This window comes from Cyprinodon tularosa, unplaced genomic scaffold (genome assembly GCF_016077235.1).
Source record: "Cyprinodon tularosa strain WSP-4 unplaced genomic scaffold, ASM1607723v1 ctg723, whole genome shotgun sequence".
Classification (NCBI taxonomy): domain Eukaryota; kingdom Metazoa; phylum Chordata; class Actinopteri; order Cyprinodontiformes; family Cyprinodontidae; genus Cyprinodon; species Cyprinodon tularosa.
Genome location: NW_024039478.1, coordinates 60,567 through 85,599, shown reverse-complemented (window position 1 = coordinate 85,599; position 25,033 = coordinate 60,567).

The following is a 25,033-nucleotide window of genomic DNA, read 5'->3' as shown; positions in this document are numbered from 1 at the left end:
CATTGCCGGAGTTATTCACAACAGCCTGTAGCAAAACTTGTGAGGTAAGTAGTGCTAAAAATAACATGCTAAAACTTGTATGGTTAGTATAGTACTGAAACTGTAATTTCCCTCTGGGATTTTTAAAGTACGTCTGATTCTGATAGCTAATAAAAGATTGCTAAATTGAAAGCCACACTAATAATATAGTTTATTTGCAGATCAATGAGACATGAGGTAGTTAGGTTGATGTCCAAAATGTACCAATTGAAATAAATGGCTTAGTTGGTTCCCCTCTGCTTTGCAGAGTTCTGCTGTGAGATGTGCCTTTGAGTTTGCGGGAAATAATGTAGCCTTTAACTGAGGGGAAGTGCCACAGTCAAATCTTGCTAGCTGTGCACCATTACCAACCATAGCTTTACCAGTAAATGTAAACTCGTGAGTAAGCCTCCATGGTGGTGTTGGGTACTACTTCAGGGAACTTGCTGCTGTACTCATGGAATCTGTCTTCCTGCAGCAGTGTAGCACTGATCAGATGATTTGTGAAGGTAAATCTGTTAAGTTGTCACAAAGCTAATGAAGTAATAATAATGAGACGCCATTAATAAGCTTTATATTTTTACAAATTAATGCAAAAAAATCTCCTTTAAAAATGGCCACTCCACTGAAATGGCTCTGTTGTCTGTGACAGAAGCCTTAAAATAGGCAAGAGAAATAGGAAAGTCTCTAGTGCTGATTCTGCTTGATTTATCAGCTGCATTCGACACAGTCAACCATGACATTTTCTGTCTATACTCTTGAACATGGGCATCACACTCTCCTGGTTTTAATCATAGCTCTCTGGTCAATCATTCAAAGTATCCTGGCTTGTCACACTTCTGCAGTGCACAACTTCGCCACAGGGGTTCCTAATGGTTCAGTACTAGGGCCTCTTCTTTTTGCCATATACACTGGGGCCAGATCATTCAATCACATTGTTTCTCATACCACTATTATGCTGACGACACACAGCTCTATCTATCCATCTGTCATCATGAACTTTGTGGACTGGTGTGAGAAGAACCACCTGTGTCTTAACACCAGTAAGACCAAGGAGCTGGTGATCCACTTCAAGTGAAGACCCCCACCTCACTTCCCCGTGAACATCCAGGGACAGGATATAGAAACTCTGGAGAGTTTCAAATTTCTGGGTATTCACGTCAGTTATAAGCTGGACTGGATTCATACTGTAACACTGACACCCTGTATAATTAGGGCCATAGCCGCCTCCACCTCCTGAGGAGGCTGAGGTCCTTTGGAGTGGGCAGGCCCCTGCTTAAAACCTTCTATGACTCTGTGGTGGCATCAGCCCTCCTCTATGCCGTTGTCTGCTGGGCCCCTGGCAGCACAGAGCAGGACTGAAAGAGACTGAACAAGCTGGTGAGAAAAGCCAATTCTGTCCTAGGCTGCTCTCTGGACTCAGTGGAGGAAGTGGCTGAGAGGAGGGTGCTGTCCAAGCTTACATCCTTCATAGACAACACCTTTCAACCACTGCACCCCCTGGAGCTGAGTGGCTCCTTTAGTGAAAGACTTTTACACCCTGTTTGTAAAAAGGAGCACTATAGCAGGTCATTCATCCCTGCAGCCACCAGACTCTACTATGCGATACTACAACAGCAATAACTTGTGCAATGTATAATCCGCATTTAATATTTAATACCTGTGCAATAACCTGTTTCTTTACATTTGACACCCAGTGTAAAAGCTATATATATAAATATCCATCTATATAAATACTCACGTAAAAACCCTGTGCAATAACCCTGTATAATAATCATGCTATAAACAACATAAAAAATAAAGAAAAGTAGTCATATGTGGATGCACTTTATATATTGTATATATATCCCATGCACAGAGAGGCAGTTTGGCAGTCGGGCTCAAACTCAGAACCTTAGGATTACAAGCGCAATGACCTACAGTAACCACTAGGCCGCCACTCCCCCAAAACATTTTACTGCTGTAATGCTGCTCATTCACTGTTGTAATCTCGATGCAATGAAATTTTGTATTGTATACACTCTGTGATTTCATATTCATATATTTGTATACATTCTGTGTATACAAAATGACAATAAATTTTGTCTAAGTCTAGTCTAAGTTAACAAGGATTGCTTTGAAATCCTAACTTACTGTAAGTTATGGACAACTGACTTTGATTATGCCTGTGTGTGAAAAATATTTTTGATGGGCAAAAAAAGATATGATTCATCAATGGTGTAACAACACAACAATAAGCCCTTAAGCAACATTATCTGGGTGGGCCCCATATTTAGTACAGGAAGCGATAAAGGTTCAGGATACATCGACGGTTCCATAAATCGGCCAAGAATATACAAATAATCACATCACATACGGAAAAATTGTGATTGCACACCTTGAATGGAACCATTGGTGACAGCGCACCGCCACATGTTACAGAGATCCCACGTTCCAAAAACTCATTTCAGGGAGTTCAGGGGATTCCTGGTCGCAATCTTTAATCACTGTAACAGTAACGTACACCTCTCCCTCTTTGGTTCTTTGAAAGAACGTCTTTATTTTGGGAAGCTTTTTCTGTTCTTCCAGCAGCTCTTCCTTTTTCTTTTCTGGAATCCGCTTAAGTACCTATTTTTGGTATCTATCGTCGCTAACACATTGTACGTAACGGTTATGGCTTTAATCAATTTGATTACTTCGCTGTTGTCAAGGGCGTCCACACTGACGATAAAATCCATAGCTGGTACACTGCAACGCTGGCTCCTCACAGTAGAGGTAATTCCCAGTTTGTGGCCATTGCAGGATAGCTTTGGTCAACCAATGGCAAGAACTTATTGATGATGCACTGCAATCAGAAGTTCTGAAAGGCAGGACAAGAAGGCTCAGTTCGCCCGTAAATAGACTTCAAAGGACTTCACATCAAGGTAGTTTATCTCCTTTCAGGCTGGCAGCCCCAGGGAAAAGAGGATGTTCAGGTTCTGCATGTAATTTTAAAGCAGTATGACGTTAGAGGACTTTAATGCCTGCGTTACAGTTCTCAAGCAGTTGGTTTGTCTCACAGGCATGACATCTTGGGGTTTGGTCAGCTTGCATCGTTGTCACTTTTCAGCTAGCTGGATCTTTCTGGATGGGATGCGCATGGTCACGGGGTCTGCTCATGTTTGCCTTAAAGGGGATGTCATCAGTCATGAAGTGATCAGACTACAATTATGTGTTCCAGCAGTGTTTCTTTCACAACACAGCTTTAGCAGCTAAATGACTATAACTTAAATCAGTTACATCAAATGTTATTGTCAATTAGACCCGAAAGTAAAGCTATTAAAAGTATTTTATTGATGTCTTTTCCATGGAATTCTACTGCACTGACCATTCTATTATATTTGTTAGAAGCCTGAATGTTTTCTATAACAAAGTATCTACATTTCCCTGTACTATTTAATAACACAAAGGCCTATTTCTCTTAGCAAGTGTTAAAGATGGGAAATTGAAGCAGATGCAGGTTAATCATGTATACAGCAAGTACAACTCAAATTTCACCTACTACGGCTGGAGCAAAAAACTTGTGTCAGAACTTAATATGCAGCACATAATATACTCATTTTTTTATGGAATACAGACATTTGGAACACTGATTAGAGTTGAAAATAAGGCAGACTTACCTTGTTGTACACTTACATGTTTCAGATTCTTTCATGCCATTCATGATTTTACAGATAAAACTTTCAGGCTTAGTTTTTAGGTTTTCTGGCGTTACAACCATATTGTAGATGAACATATTCATGTTCATTTTTTCCTTTTAACTATTTTTCTGCAACCCAGGGCTTACCAATAAAAAGAGACACTTTTGAATTGCACATTATAGCTATGAAGCTGTTGTCATGTAGTTATAAGGTATGAAACAACAATCCAACTGGTGACCTGTGTCATGATGGGTTAACAGAGAGGCACAAGATGCAGAACACTGACGACTCAGAGGGAAAGTTTAACAAGTTTATTGTTTGCACAAGCATGAAATAAATGAACAGTTGACTGGTTCTGGTCTGGGACTGGTTCACTGGAGTCTGTGAGAGAGACAGTTCTTTTAGCGAAGGCTTGGTTGGGATTGATCTTGGTTGTGTTCAGGTTCGTACCTTGAAGAGCGTAGATGAGGCTTAGGGAGCGGAACTGTTGGGTCCGGAGATTATTTGGTTCTGCAGAGTCCGTAAGCTGTTTCAGCGTCTTACTTCTAGAGACGAATTTGACCTTGGCTTGAGTTTCCAGCTCTGTATCCAGAGCTGCTAGGAAATCCAGAGAGTGAGTCTTCAGGTTTGGCTCGGAGGGCAGGCTCGGCAGGTCAAGCTCTTCCAGAGCTTCACAGGAGAAAAACAGGTAACCTGGAAGCAGAGACAAAAAGGGTTAGAACCCAAACAGGACTCAGGAGTAACAAGGTTCTCAGAGGATCTATGGCTTAGGTGCTAACCAACTGATTAAGACACTGTGGCGTCGAGGCAAGGTCTGAAGACAGATTATGTAGTCTGGTCCTCCTGATGAGATGATCAGAAGCAGGTGCGTCGAAAGCTCAGCTGAGAGGAACCAGGGCGGACTCTGCTGGAGAAAGTTGGTATTTCTCCAGCTCCCAACAACCTGGGGGCCACTTCAGCTGGATCGGCTTCAGCTTCAATGGGTTTATTGCAGAATTAAGAAGTTAATTGTTTTAATCAGAAATAGATTATTTATCCTGAAAATATCTGTATGAAATAAAATATTTCTATGGGGACACTCACATCATCCACAGTGTAGTGTGGTGCAGTTACAGAGTCAACAAAGAGTTGCCTTGGTGACATTTTGTGTCTTCATTTAAGTATTTTCATAAGAAAGAAGATTTTCATGACAGATAATGGAAACAGCATGTCACACGTTAGCTTTCTCTCTTTAAGCGGATAGATTTCCCGTCACAGATCATAATTATATACCAATAATGTCAACTTACCTCTGCTATATTCCGCGGAAGAGCGACAGATATCCTTGGCTTGAATGTGTTGTGGCGGAGCTTTTCTATTCTCTCGGTGCTTCCGAGGGAGTAGGCTCCCAAGCTCTCTTTTCCGCAGCTGTTCATTCTGGGGGGGCACCTGCTTCAACCTCGTTGTCAACCCACCTCCAATAAATTGGTAGATATCTTTCCTGTCTATTCAACACCATTGTATAAGCTCTACAGACTTGATTGGATTTGCCTGGTGTAATCGAAACGTTCACTCCAACTTTCTGTAATCGTTCTGCCACTGACAACGGTTGATTTGAACTTCAGAAAAGTTATGTATTCGGGCTTCTCGAATGTCATTTTTGCACGACAAAAATAGTCCAACTCCATAATCTCAACAAGTTATCCACTGCTCAGATCACATGCTGTTTGTTTACACTCCCCCTCCATCTTTCTTCCAACGGGTTGTTCTCATCAACAATCTTCCGATGTTTCATTCATAGGGGCCAGACTATTACACATTTAATCTCACATTTAGTCTGGTTTATCAGGTGACACTTCTGCAGCTACAGCCATAACAAAGACAGCCTGGTCACAGTGTTGAGTGTGAGTGACTTTCTGCAGCATGTCTGCAACACAGCTCTACCAGGTTCAGTGAATGCCAGTTGTTAGACTAGAGTTAAAGTTTATTAACTCTTTCATTGGCTGACTGCCATTGTTTTTTACCCAGTATAATCAAAACATGATCAAAGAAAGTAAGATATTGTAAACATTTGGCAAACCAGGCTTGTCAAAATTAATGTTTTTGTGAAATGGGAGGCATAATCTGTCCTTTTTTACTTTGATATTGCATTTGTCATGGTTTCTTCTAGCCTTTTCACCCACATGCTGGGGTAAATAGTATCATTAAAATAATGTTTACTGAACATGAAAGAGTAATGAATACATAAAAGTGATCGAACGGGACAACGGCACAAGGAAAAACCAGGAGCTCTGAAAGGAGAGATATCGAGTGATGTTGAAGAAGTAATAGAACTGAAAATAGCTTTGATCTGAGCTTACGGCTGCTGAAAATAAGAACTGCCAGGGAGAGGTGAATGGATCTGGGATTGTGGTTCTATCACAAAGATGGCTTTTGCAAAGGCCAAACCAGAGGACAAAGACAATGAGGTTATCCATACACACAAAAGAATGAATAGTGACAGGACTCTGGAACATGGACGAAGATATGGCTCAGAGGTAGGCTTGACATTACCATGGGAGGTTAACACTCAGACATTGAGTGACTGGTGACCTGCTCCTCCTAAGCTGCTCAAGAGATAAGAACATAAGACGCACCTTATAAGAGCAATCACACAGTGAAAGCAGTCAGCCCAGAAGGAGCCTACTGTTTGCCCTTCTTGGAAAGAACACAAAACCAGCCAGATAACCCAAATCCTGACTACTAAAATTCTAGTTTTACTAGAAGAACAAAACTTATAGAATGGGAGTTCAACCCAGAAAAACATACAACGAAGACTAGAAACAATTAGGTAGCTTTATCAACAAAAGAAACGTACAGTAAGACATTGGCACTGCAGATGTAGGCTTAGAGCAGGGGTATTCAACGTTTTCCAGGCCAAGGACCCCCAAACTGATGGTGAGATGGAGAAGGGACCCCCTAATTATATTTATTGTATGAAATTGTGTTATATCAAACTGGTCCTATAGTCGCTCTATTACAGATGGAGTCATGTAATGAAAGTATTTTCTCCCTGGGATTATTAAAGAATTTCTGATTCTGATTCCTCATTGATGGGACAGGTGTTGTGAATGAAATGGTGTCCAGCTTGAAAGAGCTCCTGTGTGTCTCTGAATGTGTGCATTGATGACTGAAAGACATCTTCTGCCTCCATTTATCTGTTTACTACAGTGTGTTGAATTTATGTTAATGTGTATTTAAAGACATTTTAATTAGAGGAAAAAATTGCAGGGGGAATATAAAAAGTGTAATCAACCAAAACTTTCGCGACCCCCGTGCAGTACCTCCTTAGTCTACAATTGTGATGAATAACCCTGGTGTTTGATGTGAAATGATATTCTGGACAAAATGGAGTATCTAGGTAGACTCTCGCTCTTTTAGGTCAACACTAATGTAATGCTGAACCCTGATGAAGCCTGTATTTTTTTATTTAATGGGGAAATACTTGTAAATTGTTTTTATAGTTGCAATTGATTGCTTTTCTTTAATCAGCTGTTTGAGAAAAAAGACCTTTAGATACTTATCTCTGTTGTGAGTGTTATTACAATACAATGTGGAGGGGAGGAGGGAGTGAATTTTTTATGGAATTTTAAGTGTTGTACTTTCAACTTAATCTGGTGGAAACTGACTCATTCTGACAGCCTCTTTACATGGCAGCACTTTGACGTAAGGGAATGGACTGACCATGCTGCTAGCAAAAACCCACTTTTACCTTCACCCGCCTGCTCTTTCCTCTCATTTATCTTCATATCAATTTTCCTTAAAAATAGAAAAAAAGCTTTGCTCTCTAATTTGTAGGTTCAATTCATCAACTTAAAATTTTCCTTAAATAAATTTCATACCAAAGGCCTAATGTTCCTAAATATGGAATAACTGCTAAGCGTTTTAACATTCTATACCTTTTCTCTCTCTCTTTCAGCAGTTTTCATTCTTTTGCAAAATCTTGAGATAAAATGTCAAACACAACAGTTCAAAACTAAATCCCTAGAGGTGGTGCCTCACCTTGTCTTTCAAAACAACACCAATTATGATTGACACGTCAACACTACTTCTCATCCCCACAGACAGCATGTGACACATTGAGTGCAGAGATGCATCCATAAAGTGCAACCAGCTTCACATCAACTTTGGTTATAGCAATGTTTATTTTGTAAATAACGACATATTTGGATCATATTTGCCATTTCTTATATTTGTGGTTTATTCTGCTTCTTTGGGTATAAATCAAATAATTAGTTTAGCCAGTTTTCCAGTTTGCTGTAGACTACCGTACTGTCATGCGTAAAGAAATTAAAGGCTTGAACCTGTGAACATGAGCAGCGTTTTGTGTTCAACATGCAGGTCCCACAACATCTAAAAGAATACAAAAATTTTGTGGGCCACCCCTATCTAAAGTCAATGATTCTCAATGCTGGCAATGCCCTGAATTTGATAAATCCACCTAAACATCCATCTGCATGCTATTATAATTTTATTGAGAAGGAATCAAAATAGTACCATTGCATCCTTATCCAGAGCAATGGTTTGACTAAAACACAACCTTGAAGAATTCACAGTACATGCTAGTGAGACTTAAAGTACATTCACAACAAATGCGAAACCTGCAAAAAGTGTTGCCAGTTTATTCTTAGTGAAATCACTTGGCCTGTAAAAGTAATTTGCACGGCAGGGTAAATGCCCTTACTGTCATGATCTTGGCACTAATGACTGGCTTAATTACTTATTCCATTCACCTGTTCAGCTCTTCCTGGTTGCTCTTTTCCTCTCATTTTATCCCCCTGCTCCTGCCTCTATTTAAGGTACTTGAATTGAGTCATCAACCACAGATTATCTTGTTCACTCTAGCCAGTGAAAAGACTGTTTAAAGAGTTCCGTGGTTTTTCTGATTTCCTGATCCTGACCTGTTTTGCCTCTCAACCACTGCCTGTTCCCATCTGACCTCAGTGGTGAGAGTGTTTTAGCATTATCTTAGTGTTTCTGATTACCTGATTCTGTTCTGCCTCTTAACCACTGAGACTGCCTGATCCTGTCTGAACAGTTTGCCTGAACTGTCTTTGAACTCCTGGATCTCTGAGTCTGCCTGTTCCTGTTCTGATCCATTTGCCAGACCTGGCTTCAATTCCAGCCTTACCCCTAGATTCCACATCCTCCGTCTACACTCAGCTCCATCCCCAAAAGTTGAAAGAAACCTGAAGACATGCCTGCAGGTCTGTTGCATATGTGACTAATTAATGACAGACCTGCTACTTGGCTGTGATCTCCCCCCATTGGTACATGTTGGTTTTATCAACCGTTCTAACATAATAATCCTGTAAACCATATGGGGCAACTAAAGCACTGAGCATTACTTTTTTTCCAGCCCTATTGCCAACAGGCTGCATCCTACATCCTTCCTCCTGGGCCTCGTCCGGCAGCTGCTGGTTCTCCCTCTTAATCAGCAGGAAGTTGTAGAGGATGCAAGCTGACATCACCACAGAGTCCACATTATAAGGAAGCATGTTTATGGTATGATGGAGTACTCTCCACCTTCTCACCAGAATACCAAAGGCATTCTCAACAACCATCCGAGCTAGTGACAAACGGTAGTTGAAGATCCTCCTCTGATGATTCAGGTTTAATGCAGGGTATTGACGCACCAGCTACTATGACCATGGCATCCTGTTTGCAGCTGCATCACCTGGGAGGGGCTTGTTGGCTGGCACTTTTAGGATACCACGCTGCAGGCCAATACCCAAGGCTGATCCTGCATAAATGCCTCCATCACTCGATCACCCATGCTTCCCCACACCGATGACACGAAATCTGTGGGCTGCATCCACCAATGCCATCAGTATCATTGAGAATGTTGTTTTTTTTTGTAGCTGAAGTACAGAATACCAGATCAGGGTGGTTTTTCTATTACCACATGCTTCCCATCAAGTGTTCCCAAACAATTGGGGAAGTTCCTTTTTTCTGAGAAACATCTTGCGATTTCCCTCCTTGTTGGGGTGGTAAATACTGCTCCATCATGACTCTTTCAGTGGCTGAGAAGCCCATAGCTAAAGGCAGCCTCACAAATGAATTTGCAGATGCCAAATAGTTGATCCAATCTGAACATGATGACTTGATGATATGACTGGAGTCTGGTGTGCTATTGCTTGGTTGGAAAGAAAACCTGCAGCCACTCGGCCCTTTCTGGAACCAGTTTGACACCTGTGCTCTAATGACACACAACTGCGTCCTCAGGGTCACCGTCAATCACATTGTGAAGTTTGCAGATGACACCACGGTGGTAGACCTCATCAGAAATGAGAATGACCAGAACTACAGAGAGGAGATGGAGCAGCTGGTGGGGAGATAACAACCTGGTCCTTAAAATGAAGAAGAAGAAGGAGATCATTGTCGACTTCAGGAAGAACCAGCCTGACTGCGCTTCACTGCTCATTCACTGCTCTACAGCTAAGCTGTAGAGGTTGTCAGCAGCACCAAATTCCTGGGGGTGCACATCACGGACAACCTGACCTGGATTGTAAACACCACCTCACTGGTCAAAAGGGCACAGAAGCACTTGTACTTCCTGCAGAGGATAAGGAGAGCCCACCTGCCACCCACCCATCCCTTACAACCTTCTACAGACCCACCATTGAGAGCGTTACGACCAGTTGTCTCACTGGTCTCATTCACTGGTGTGGGGGCTGCAGCGCTGCAGATTGGAAGAGAGAAGATAATCAGGGCTCCTCTTCTCTCCATAAAAGACATTTCATCCCAGCGCTGCGTGTCCCAAGCCTGTAACATTATCAATAACCCCTCTTACCCCCACCATGGACTATTCTCCATGCTGCTGTCAGGGAACAGGCTTCGCAGCATTGCATGCAGGTCCAGCAAATTCCGAAATAGCTTCTTCCACACCGCCATCAGGCAGCTGAATGTTGAAAAAGACTATCAAACGGACCATGTCAATATGTTTTTTTGCACCGTGTTATTTTTTTCTCCAACAATGTTGGATCACTGCTGCACTTTAATAAAATGTAAATCTCCTGAGAGCTGTAAAAAAATTAATTTCATTTTGTATACACTCTGTGTATGACAATAAATGTTGTCTGAGTCTAAATCAACCTGTGGAGTTTGATTCTGAAGAACAAGAATTGTCATCATTAGTTTAATCCTGAACCTCCAGGTGTCCTACAGAACCTGCCATGTGATCTGGCCTGTCATTTAGTGTTGAATGATTCTAACAGTTTCCATTAAGACAAGCTAACAGTTATCATCTCAACCACTCATGCAACACAATAGACAATTGAATACACTTCTGCAAAACACTTTATGTCAGGCCTCGGCCTCTTCTGTTTACCTTCACAGGTGTCTGTCGTTGACTGGAGGGCGGGGCACGCACACCTGCAAGTGGTTCAGCAGCACCGGCCCTGCACTATTTGAGCAGCGCACAGACAGCGGGAGGACACCAGAGTGTTACCATTGCGGTATGCCTGATCGGCCACGGCCTTTCGCCTAACCTACCTTTTCTCTGGCTCATACTCCTGCGTTTGTGTCTCCCAGGTTCTCTCTCGTGAATCATCACCTCCTCTCGTGGCGGATCCTTCCAGGTCCTCTCAGGAGTATCGAGGTTGGTCACCCAGTCTGTGGGTCCCTGGCCTCCCGCTTCTCCCTGGTTCCTCCCGCTGGTTCTGATCCCCAGATTCCCGGAGGCTGCTCGGACAACTCCTCATTCCCCCGCTCTCTGGTCACGCCACGCCTGTCACATCACCATCAGGCAGCGCCGAGTTCTCACTGCTCCCTCCCGGTCCGGTGTCCGCGCTCTGTGGTAAGCTCAGATCCGTTGTTTTCTTCCTCCAGATTCTCCGTGTTCTAACCTCTTCCCTATCCTCCTTAGACGAGACCGGTTTCCTGGCAGCGCTCCAGTTCTAGTGGTTTTTGGTTGACATAATCTCTGTGATCTGTTTGACTAAGTGTAAATAAAGACCCTGAGACTGTGACTGTTTTCCCGAGTGTGTTTCTGCATGTGGGCGCGGCACCTAAAGCCAAACATGACAGAAGAACACTCTGGCCAAACAGACCCAGCGAACGCACTCGGTAGGGCGTTAACCGCTCAACAGGACCAGATTCGGGGTCTAGAAGCCATCGTTTTAGGGCTGCAGAGTCAGTTACAGGGCTTTGCAGCTCAGATCAATCAGCTGACTAGCGTGCTAAGCGCGAGCCCCCAGGCAGCCGCTTCCGCGTCCCCGGGCCCCGGCCCCGCGTCAGCGGAGACTTCATTCTCCGCCCCCGAGCCCATCTCGCCCAGTCCGGAGAGGTTCTCTGGTGACAGCGGAGATTGTGGGGGATTCCTTTTCCAGTGCTCACTCGTTTTTAACCGTTCCCCACGTTTGTATGTCCAGGATCATGTGAAGATTTCTTTTATTTTACGGCTGTTAACGGGAAGAGCACTAAGATGGGCTGAGTCCCACTTCCCCGACTGCCAGAGTTTTGGCTGCACATTTGAAGAGTTTTTGTCTGAATTTAAGATGGTTTTTGCAGCCGAATCTAATGAGGTGCAGGACTCACGGCGGCTCTTAGCTCTTCGGCAGCGGGGAAGACGCGTAGCCGATTTTGCCATAGAGTTCCGGACCTTGGCGGCTGCGGCAGGTTGGGAGGAACGCGCTCTTAAGTCAGTGTTTTTCCAGGCTATTGACGAGTCTCTTAAGGACGAATTAGCTCGGCTAGAGGAACCTTCCACCTTAAATGATTACATCACCCAAGCGGTTAGTTTAGATAACCGGCTTCGGACTCGGAGCCGAGGTCGTCCAGAGAGAGCCCTTTTTAGTCTACTGCCTCAGCCTGATCGAAGCTCCCTCAGACCCGCTGCAGTGCCACCTTCTCCCCCGGAACCCATGCAACTGGGCCGGGTGCGGCTCACCCCAGAGGAAAGACAGCAGCACATGAACTCTAGGTTATGCCTGTATTGTGCCTCACCTGATCATTTTATTCGGGATTGCCCTGAGCGCCCAAAAGAACTGGTCCGTCGGTCGTAGCGGAGGAACCGGCGGACCAATCTCAGTTACTTTTGTCTTCACCACCGCGGCTCTGTCTCCAGGCTGCAATCGTTTCTGTTCAGCAGACCTTTAAGTTGTCCGCCCTCGTTGATTCAGGGTGCGATTTTAATTTAATCGATCGGACCTTTGTCCTCCGCGCTCGTCTCGAGACGATCCCTTTGTGCACGCCCCTCCAGGTTTCCGCCCTGGACGGTGGGGTTCTTCCTAGAATAACCAATCGTACTGAGCCCCTTGAACTCATGGTCTCTGGTAACCATAGAGAACGAGTTACATTTTTAGTTTTTCCTATTAAGCATGCTCCGATCGTTCTTGGTTTCCCGTGGTTGCAGATGCATAACCCGCAGATAAACTGGGTCGACCGACGGGTTAATTCTTGGTTAACCAGATGTCATGCAGAATGTCTGCAATCTGCTGAACCGCCTAGTCCACCTTCTGAACTGTCCTGTGCTCAGGTTGATCCTGAGAACTTGAAACTGGTGCCTGAGCAGTATCATGACCTCAAGCAGGTTTTCAGTAAGACCCTGGCCTGCTCGCTTCCGCCATATCGCCCGTACGATTGCGTCATCGACCTTCTGCCAGGTGCCCCGCTGCCGACGAGCCGCCTCTATAATATTTCTCGGGCCGAACGTCAGGCGTTAGAGAAATATATCAAGGAGTCTCTCGCAGCTGGACTTATCTGCCCGTCCTCTTCGCCTCTCGGTGCGGGGTTTTTCTTCGTTTCCAAGAAGGACGGCTCCCTCCGTCCGTGTATTGATTATCGCGGCCTGAACGCGATAACTGTTAAGAATAAATATCCTCTCCCGCTCCTCTCCTCCGCCCTCGAGCCGGTCCAGTCTGCCACCTTCTTCACTAAGTTAGATTTACATAGCGCTTACCACTTAGTGCGGATCCGCTGGGGGGATGAGTGGAAGACGGCGTTCAAGACACCCCTTGGTCACTTTGAATATCAGGTCATGCCCTTTGGCCTGTGCAACGCTCCTGCTGTCTTCCAGGCTCTGGTCAATGATGTTCTCCGCGACTTTATAAACATCTTTGTCTTCGTGTACATAGATGACATCCTCATTTACTCCCGCACCCTCTCCGAACATATACATCACGTTCGCCTAGTCCTCCAACAGCTTCTGGAGAACAGGTTGTTTGTCAAGGCAGAGAAGTGCGAGTTTCACAAGCACTCCGTCACCTTTCTCTGACTCATCCTGGAGGGGGGGCAGGTCCGATCGGACCCTGAGAAGATTAAGGCTGTGCTCAACTGGCCTGTACCTGAGACCAGGAGGGAGTTGCAACGTTTTCTTGGTTTTGCTAACTTTTACCGGCGCTTTATCAGGGGGTACAGTCAGATCGCAGCTCCCCGGCCACGGTCCAACGGATTGTGGCCTCCCGTCCCCGAGGCAGAGGTTTTCAGTACCTCGTCGACTGGGTGGGTTGCGGTCCTGAGGATCGGTCCTGGCTTCCTGGCTCTTCCATCCCGGATCAGTCCCTGATCGACTCCTTCCTGTCCTCCCGTCCATCCTCGTCTTCCTCGCGCTCGCCAGGAGGCGACCGTTGAGGGGGGGGTGGTGTCAGGCCTCGGCCTCTTCTGTTTACCTTCACAGGTGTCTGTCGTTGACTGGAGGGCGGGGCACGCACACCTGCAAGTGGTTCAGCAGCACCGGCCCTGCACTATTTGAGCAGCGCACAGACAGCGGGAGGACGCCAGAGTGTTACCATTGCGGTATGCCTGATCGGCCACGGCCTTTCGCCTAACCTACCTTTTCTCTGGCTCATACTCCTGCGTTTGTGTCTCCCAGGTTCTCTCTCGTGAATCATCACCTCCTCTCGTGGCGGATCCTTCCAGGTCCTCTCAGGAGTATCGAGGTTGGTCACCCAGTCTGTGGGTCCCTGGCCTCCCGCTTCTCCCTGGTTCCTCCCGCTGGTTCTGATCCCCAGATTCCCGGAGGCTGCTCGGACAACTCCTCATTCCCCCGCTCTCTGGTCACGCCACGCCTGTCACATCACCATCAGGCAGCGCCGAGTTCTCACTGCTCCCTCCCGGTCCGGTGTCCGCGCTCTGTGGTAAGCTCAGATCCGTTGTTTTCTTCCTCCAGATTCTACGCGTTCTAGCCTCTTCTCTATCCTCCTTAGACGAGACCGGTTTCCTGGCAGTGCTCCAGTTCTAGTGGTTTTTGGTTGACATAATCTCTGTGATCTGTTTGACTAAGTGTAAATAAAGACCCTGAGACTGTGACTGTTTTCCCGAGTGTGTTTCTGCATGTGGGCGCGGCACCTAAAGGCAAACATGACACTTTAATGTATGTATACTTTAAGTATGGAGATTAAAAGTACACAGTGTACTTTCAGTCTCCATTGTGCACTCAAACCCAAAACTGTTTAATATGACCAGCCTTTGATCCATGAAATTGGATTTAGCTTTTAAACCACCTACTAAGCTAGGCTAATGTTCGTGACCACATGTGGAGGATCTTCATATCTCTCTGTTCATGAAGGTCAACAATGTGCAGGATTTAAAAATATTTAAGTGTAGTCATGATTAACATATTTATCAATTTACTTAGGCTTTGCAAAAATATTCATTGATCATAACAAGTCAATGAAAATGTGTCCTCTAACCACATCAGTGGCGTATGAAGCAGATAAACTATTAATGCTGTTTGAAGTTAAAAAGCTTTTTTGCACCAATGAATAAAATTCAGTTTTAAAATATTTAGAACAGTGGACGGTGAAGGCCCATGTATGATATGTAAGGGGATGTCATTTCTTAGCAGTTTATAATGTCGGGTTGTGCAGAGGTTTCTAGAGGACCCAAATGCAGATACTGAAGCTGAAGTTGTTTCTTGCAGATTTAATATTCCAAAGACTGGCAATGGAGGCAAAAATAACAAAACACAAAAAAACAGGAGAAGTCAGGGAAAACACACATGAGGACCTAAGAAACAACGAGGAAACGGCAAAGAGTAACTGAACAGGAGGTGTATATATAGGAGACAGAAACAAAGGGAGGACTAATTAGAAGAGTGGATGTGGACAAAATAATCTAGAAGGGAGCTAGGAGAGGGAGACTGACACAAGAGTGCAACAGAGGGTAAACAAGAAATACATAAGAATTCAAACACAAGGAAAAACAAGTACAAGAACACAAAATGGAAATAAAACCAAAACCATGACAAAACCACATATTCAAGAGAAAGTCTAAAAATCTTGATTTTAAATCTTGATTTTAAAGAAATTAGGGTTATAGCATTTTTGCAGTCTTCTGTGCGTTTGTTCCGGATAACTGAAGTAAAAAAAATTGAAAGCTGATAATCCACACTGAATTTTAACCAGATGACCTAGGAGTGTCTGGAGGGTTGATTTACTGACACCAAATCTGTAACATATTTTGATGCTAGGCTATTTAAGTAATTTATAAAGCCACAGAAGCATTTATAAGTCTTTTCTCTATAACACAGGGGGCCAGAAGTGGCGTGTTGAAATCTAAGATGGAGGTAGCATGTAGATATGGAATAGGAGGTCTCCAGGATGGAACCTTGGGAACACCACATGTCATGTTTTTAATCTTTGTAAAGATTCCTTCTGACAAGTAAAAGTCCATGTCCTTCAAATAAGGAATTAAACCATGTACATATGGCACCAGAAAGACAGGCACATTCTTCTAGGCACTCAATAATATGAAAAAATCCTGAGTTCAATTTACATTTTAAATCTATAGCAACAATAATAAAACTGCCTGCATTACATGACAGATGTAAAGATTATTGCCCCTTACTTGTCAAAGTGTTACTTGGAATAAAGCCCAAAGTGTGACACTAAAGCTCTTGTGCTTAAAGAGGAGGCCGTTAGACTTTCAAATAATGTGCTTGTTTATCATAATAGTCAAGGGTGTCCTGGTCAAACAGGCTTTTTTTCTTTATCCTTGTCAGTTGCTGAGTGTTCAGGCTTGATAAATATCCCATTAACGTTGTGTTCCTCTTGGTGGCCTGGCCATGTGGGAATATTGTTTGCCCGCACACACATTTCAACACTTTCACATCAATCTAAACATTCATATCAACTCATGTCTCATAGGACACTTGCAAAAAATAGTATAAGTGTCCCTGTGTTTTGTGACCACATAACTCGATGACAATTTCCATGTGTGTGGTATTATTTTACCTACAATGTGGGGGAAGTGTTTTGTAAAATATCTCACACTGTAGGGACTCACAAGTACATATGGAGATATTCAACTGGTCGCCATATGGTAAAGTTCTCTTCTTTGAATTGCAATTAGATGTAGGACTAATGTGTGAATTCAGTTTAGGTTAGGCTTAGGCAAATGTTGGTAATGGGTTCCGGTAAGGGTCTGGGTTAATCCATATAAAATGAAGGACAGTCAGTGAAATGTCCCCATAAATCATTAAAACAAAGCTGTGTGTGTGCCTGGACCTGGTTAAGCACCTAATTTGCAGGATTATATACCACTGGCCTGCAGCTATTTCTTCCATATTTCTAAATGTGTCCTTTCTCTTTAAACTGCTCTTATAAATGGTACTATAATATATCTCTGATAGCTACACAACACCAAGTTATGAAAAAAATTGGAAGAGATATAGTTCAATTTATGTAGGTCAGACCTTTGTCTAGATATTGAATTTATAACACTGTTTAACTTGTGCAATTATGTATTTTGATATTTTTAACCTTATATTCAATGACAAAAACTTCGCCTTTAAGAATTGCCCTGCAGAAATTTGCATATATTTGCTAAGCCTACAAAAAATTTAAACCAGCAGAAATTCACCCATGAAATCCCAAATGCAAAATTTTCATTGGAAAACTTAAACTATGAAAAAACAATTGGTCTTGATGTCATGATTTTATCTAAAGATCTGACCCACATGCAGAATACCAAACAGAGAGACCAGGGAAAAGTTTAACAGGTTTTATTGAGAGTAGGTTGAGAGGAGTCAAGTGCTGCTCTGAACACTGTCGAACCGGGACTGAGGAGTGAAGGGGAAGATTCTGCAGTTAGTTCAGGCTCAGTGGGAAATTTGTGTCTTCGTTCTGAAGAAGGGAATTAAGTCAACAGGACTCACGTTTCCAGAAAAAGGTGTCTCTCGTTGAATCCAGTCGGTGTGGGTTGTTCCAGTGAATGACTTGCTCGTTGGAGGGCGGAAAGGGTTTACCCAGATTGCGGTGTTTCCTTTAGGAACGGAGGTGCTTACTGCCACCTAGTCTGGTGTTGAGGTAGTGGCAGTCAGCAGCTTAAGAGTCCTCCGGTAATGAGATAACCATCCGCAGGTGTGTGAGGAGGCCAACGAGAATCAGGCGCCGCCTGGTGGTGAAGGGAAGAAAAACAAAAGCACAACCCACACAAACTGGATTCCTAACACTTGATCAATTAGCACTAGATCAAGACCAGCATGGTTTCACCAGAGGACATCTTGACCTTTTTAAGCTGATGCAGTTTGCTTGCCATGGAACAATGTTTTATTACAAGCTCAAACCAATTTCCACAAGCTTTGGGAAATTTATCATAATATTACACTGTGTGTTTAAGGGCCACAAAATTGCCCCCATCAAGAGACGCGCCCACAATGCAGACTTCAAACTCAATATTATCAGTCATGCAGTAGAACATCGGAATAGAGCGCAGACTAAGGGGAAATTAATGTGAAGAAGCAGAAAATATGCGAAAACGTGATGTTAGGTTATATGTAATGGTATTATAAGATGCTGTCATAAATCAGCTGACTTCTGGCTCATTATGCAGGGTTCCGCAGCCTGTGTCAGAGCTGTAGCCATGGAATGGAGCGGACCATTCTTTACCTGCTGATCAGAGTATAAAGTGATGTCTAATCAGCTCAAAAAATTGAACCCTTTGTTGTTTGCTCAAAGTTTTATTTAATTTTTTAATACAAATGTTGTTTTGGCTTTCTTTTCTTGTCATACACTTCGTAGACACAATTTCTCTTACGACCCTCGACCATTTTTAACGAACTGCAGTAAAAAAGGTGAGCTTCAATGATTGGCTAAAACCGTACCACACCACACATATACGCCCAAAAGTGCAAAAGCGCCGAATAAGATAGCTAACGGGACAAGCACGTCGGATGGCCTTACATAAACACATTCCTAGAATGACTGACCACTAGGAGAACCTCTAATTTCGATGATCCACCTGGAAATAAAAGATTGTCCTCTCTACCTTTAATTCAGAGCTGTAGAAAGTATATCACACCTTTTTAAAAGTATTTATGTCCTTTATGGCCTAGTTGGATACTTTAAATCTTCTCTGTGATCATTTAATTTGGCTTTCATATGTATTTTTTATTTTCCCCCAAAAAAAATGTGTCTTTATTTGTGACTGTAAGACAAGTACAGTCAAGACCACCTAAATGCCAGACCTGATGCTGTTAAGAACGAATTTCATTTCATTGGTTGTGACACCATATAGCTTCTATCCTATACCATAGGATATAAAGCAGAGTTTATAATTGCATCAATGGGATGTAATTTAGGTATTAAACCAAACGAATCAAGGTTATGAAATTAAGTTTACCACTGACTAGAGGTATTATATACTTTCCCTGAAATGCCTACCCACATTTCCAGCAGCACTAACAGGATACCATCCATCCATCTTTCAATCCATCCATCCATCCATCCATCCATCCATCCATCCATCCATCTCTCTCCTTCTGGGGGCTGGGTCTCTTGCAGTCTTTTGCTGAGAGGTGGGGTACACTCTGGACAGTTCGCCATTCCAGGAAAAGGGAAACATAGAGACAGACAGAACAGACCACATAAGCAAGAAGCCAGACTACCTGGAGGTCCTTCAAAAATTATTTTTCAATTTAGTCATTCTTTTCTAATCAGTCCAAAAAGTTTTTGAGATTTTGGGGAATCTTTAGGGATTGTCAGTGTAATTGTTAGTCTATTTTTTGAGCTCCTCAATGAATCATTAATTTGATTTTGGATTAATTAAATTTGAAGGAGCCAGCTCTAGAAGGCATTCTACAGCGTTGTGTTTTTCTTTGGATAATTGTTTTCACTGTGATTCTTTGGAGGATCTCTAAGATCGGCTCTTTGGCCATTTCCAGACTGACAGCTTTCATTTTTAATTATGATATGTTGCTTTTCTGGCCATCTTCCATTTTCTTCACATATTCATTGTACAGTTATTTGAAACACCTCTTGAACCTTTTTTTTTTTTTTTTCGCAAAACCTTTTATTTTGCAACCAGTGGCAATAATAAATCTGTAATAATGATAAAGAGAGGTAGCTGACCAATATCATATTCAAGTTATTCGCATTCAGTATTGAGTTCAAACATTATATTTATATACTGTTTGATTGTAAGTTCAGTGTTCAGTCTCCATTTGACCTGAAATAAGAGGAAATGGCAGGTTATAAAGTATTTAATATTCAGAAGAGGTGCTATCACAGCAGTGGGGATGTGCCCTGCATTGATGCTCAAAGTTTTCTCAGTCCCTTGCTGAGAATAGCAGCGGAAGCTAAGAATAAAATCCTCTGGATCATCGGTTTTGTTCAACTGTGCACTGCAGATGTAACTGATAAATGGGTAAATGCGAATGTTGTTTTGGCTGCTGCTGTGACCATTAGAAGGTGAATTTTAGAGAAATTTTTATTTTACTGCTTTTGTGCTTTGTTCATATCAGAGTGGAATAACAAAGTTAATTGTCACCTTTAATTTAAATGGCTAATGAAATAACCTTGTGTTTACAATATAATTGCGTTTTGACTGTATAGCCACATACTTAATGTGCTATCGATATTGTTGAATCTTATGTTAGAAAAGAGCACAATATTTAGGTTTTTATATTTAGGCAGACAGTGCTTACAGCCTATCTGAGCCATAGATAATTCATGTAATAGTTTACCAAAGTTAAAATAAATTATTTAGAGAATTATTTCTAAAAATACATAAAAATGTCAGTCAGAGTTTTACAGTCATCAGTGGCATGTAACTTGTGTTCATTTCTAACTTGCATTAAGTTTTGGTTATGAAATTATGCTGGAAACCTCGACTTACTGTAATAGAATACTGAAAGTTGGAACAAGGTGCACATGTTTAGATTTAATGCAGAATTGATCTATTCCATTTTGATCAAAAAGTGTCAGTGGCGGCTTGAAATTAAATAAAAATATAAATCCCACACTTTTTGGACACCATCAACATACTTTGGATATGTATAAAACATTTAAACAGGCTGAATGTCTGGTTTCACAATGTTTGGCGGTAAATTAAAAGTTTTTAGAGTTAAAGTCCAATACGGTTGAGATCCAAACTTAGAACAGTTTAATTGGATTTCTCTGATCAGATCAAAACTGTTATTATAACGATACCGGTCAAGCTGTCATCTCTGATGAAAGGAAAAGGCACTGCCACAGATTAGTTGCACAAGGTAATCTCAGGATTACCTCTATTGCAACAGACTCTTTAATACAACAGGAATACACCACATGAAGCTGCTCTCCTCTGCACCAAGTCTAATAATGTTCTGCCCAAAATACAGCAAGGTCTTCAGAGCACAGACTAATTGTAGTCATTTGTCAACTTGTGCGAACCAGGTGTCTGAAGAAGTCAATAGTCTGCTAATTACATGGTGTTAGAAGCCCTGGTCTGGCACTGTGAATTTGGCTGGAAGTCATTATCGGAGGTCCCACGAGCCACAAATCTATTGGCATGTGTGCCAGAGACAAGAATTATTTGTGAGTACCACAGTCTCTAAGTACAGAAGGTGAACACTATTACCTCACTCGTGTAGGAGTTGTAAAAAGACAGGGGCTGTCTTCTTGATACAAAAAATTCCTATCATGTATATGTTTTAATTGTCAACGAAGTCATAAATAAACAAAAAAAAAACAAAATTTTCCAACTCAATTTTCATTTCAACATGAAACTAATACAGGTCATTTTCAGAATAGGTAATGTATATATGTTAAAACTGTGTAAAGTAGCTAAAATGACTATTTTTTCCCACTGCCAGTTAATTTGAGCTCCAGGTTTCATTGTACAATTACCAGATATGAAGTAAGCATAAATACAGAAAACTTATTGAACATCAACATCAATTGTGTGCCTTTATCTTGAGAGCATTTGCTGAAAACAGGCTTTTTCTTATTCAGTGAAGTTACAAAAAGTGGATTGAGGAACCAAACAAAATATTCTATAAATTATTACTTAAATAAAATATTACTATAAATATTACTTAAATAAAAGTAAAAGGTATGGTGTGGCAATACTGCTCCTAAAAGAAGCATTTTGTCAAAAAGTTCCTTAAGTAAATGTAGCTCAGTTAATGTAACTAGTTACTACTCAGATCTGGATAAATATGCCACCATATTTTATTAGTAACAGTCATAAAAACTCATGTTTTCTGCTGTTTGCACTACACTGATAAAAGGTAGGTTAGTAACAGTTGCTTGACAATTTTTTATATTAATTAATTGACAATAATTATAGATAAATAGCAATTTTGCATCTGGTTATATTATTATTATAATTTTTGCACTATTAGTAGATAATACCTTTGGTTTGGATATATTTAACTAAAATATTGTTGTATTATTTCAAGAATATTTTTTAATAAATATTTTTTGGGATCTTTTGTTTCCATTGCATCTATAATCTCTCTTGGTTTGAGCTGCTGGTTTAATTTCATTACCATGCTGTGGAAGCTTAAGATGGGCAAAGAGCATTGTAATGAAAAATAGCTGTACAGCGTTTTTTTTTTTTTTTGTTTTTTTTTTTTTTTTGTATCCTGCAACATTATGGGCTTTTGCAAAAGCTCCAGGCTTCCAGCAGGAGATGACGAGCGGGATAGACTAGAGGATTGTTGAAAGGCATGGGGAGAAAACAGTCCAGGTGTCTCATTTAAAATATTAGACAGTGCTTTTCCAATAATTCCACACAAAACCTTACATGGAATCCTTACCAAATGTCTACATGTGCCAAACACAAAGGAGTAGACCAAGAAATAAAAAAGTAATTTATAAAACCATGAGCACAAACAAAACCAAGCAATTTTCCTTCAGTTGCACCCCAAAGTTTGCTTCCAAGTCTTCACACTCGTGTTCGACCCACTTCTTGCCCACAATCAACCGAAAAAAGGTCTTAGCAAAGCACGGCATGAATGTCATTTCGTATTTAATCCCTGTAGCTGTCATTCACTACTGTCACATTAAAATAAAAATATGTGTATCAACTTTAGGATGTCAGTGGTATTACACATTGCATGTACATATGATAATGAATAGTAGCTTGGGTTATATAAGGAAAGCACTTTAGTCAACATTTAGGTTGAATTTGCATTATACTTGGAGGAGGACCTGAAAACCTGATAACAGAAAGTAAAGTGATAAAAGGCTCGGACTTAGCTAATCGGAAAACAACAGCAGCAGCACACAGGTGAGAAGTCGTCTATGCACACAGGCACTGTGAGGACAATGATAGTTTCACCAACAATAGAAGTCAGATAATCACAGCTGCCTTGGTGACAGCACAGCATAATTAACACTAATGACCCTACACTTTATGTGAGCCTCTACAAAGACAATTAGTCCTCCCACTCTCCTCTTCCTCCTCCTCTCTGAAGCTTTGAACGTGATTTTAACCCACACCGCACCCACCTAGTTAATCCCACTACTGCTTTTTCCTTGTGTGTTGAAGCTTGCTACTGACATTTATTTATACACTAAAGGAGAGAATTTACTACATTTCCAAAAATAAAGGCGTCGGAAAATGTTAGTGCATATAATTCCATTTTTTTATTTGTATGGAATCATCAGGGTTTTTTTTTTATCAAACCTGAAGTATCTTTCAGTCATATCTCATTTTACTGACAATTTTTGTCTTAAAATCATGACCCCCTCATTCATGAAACAGGCAATTTAATATGATTGATGATCCACACATGCAAGACTTGCCCATGTGTAGCTGACATGTGTTTGGTCATATGGTAACTGATTAATGACCGGAGTGAATATGATGACAAAATCTCTAGTGTTAGAGCCCCCCTGGGTGGAACAACACTTCTGTGGAGTCAGCACTGTGATAAAAAAAAAGAAAAAATTTTGCAGAGGCTAACCAGGTTCGAGTCCCAAGAGGACAGAGATAAAATTAGCTTCATTAAAGAGACATAAAAAATAATAATAGCAGGATGTAATAGCCTATCACTTCATACCAATATAATAACAAAACTGTCACTGTAGTACAGCATCAAAGACAAAAAAATAAAAAAAAACCTTCTCCAGGCCTTTGTTATGAAGTGCACAAAGTCCTCTGTCAATATTTCAGTGGTGTTATTCTGCCACGAAAAGGTTTAACTGAAAAAAATCTGGTTTGTTTAAAATATGCATATGCATTGCAGGAAAACATTCAGGCCTTTGGCTTAAATCTGATGCCCACACAGTGTTATTACCATATAGCCCTTGTTTTTTTTTTTTGTGGTATTTATAATTGCATGCTCACAAGATAAAAAATAAAACTAAATTAGAAATGTATCCTCTGGCGTAAACGCTTCAAATGAAAAGGCTGTTTGTTATTTTCGCTATTCAGTTATCAAGTTATCATTAAGGGTGAAAAATATTGCAAGGCTCTAAAGAGCCGTAGCTCTGTTTTAGTCTAGCTTATATGTTGAAAGGACAATGCTGGCTGTGTCTGAACGTTCGCCCTAAAAGGTTAAGTGCCCCACCGATGAGCAAAGGCTTTGGTCCTCAATGTCAGAAAGTTTGAGTCCCAGGTTGGTGACCTTTGCTGCATGTCTACCCTTTCTCTCTATTCTTATTTGTCTGCCTACTTTCAAAAAATGAAAGAAAGATAGCCACTGGAGCCTAAAAAAATAATGTTTACAAAAAAAAAAAAAATAGCCCAACTATCTGGCAGTGTTGTTTTTGACAGCCATCTTAGATTTATTCTTAGTTTTTGTCTTCAGGATGAAAACTATTAGTAGTTTTGGGATTTTAGCAATTGCTACATGTTATTGTGATGTTTCTGCATTTTGTGGACCTCTTTTTGTCATTTTCTTTTGTGGGTCATTGGTTTCTTTTCCATTTTGTTTTATACCATATATAAGTAGTGTTGCCTTTTTTTAGTTACTCTCTGTTGCCCCCTTTTACCAATTTCCTTTCCCCATGGCTTCCTTTTTGGTTATTTCTATCCACACCTGCTCCATATCAGCTGATTAGCCCATTATTTGTTCTGTCCCCCCACACACTTCCTGTGCAGTTCCTCATTGCTGTATCCTCTTTATTGCTTCTCTCACCCTGGGTGTTTCTACCTGGCATCTCTTGGTTTTGTTTTTTGTTTTT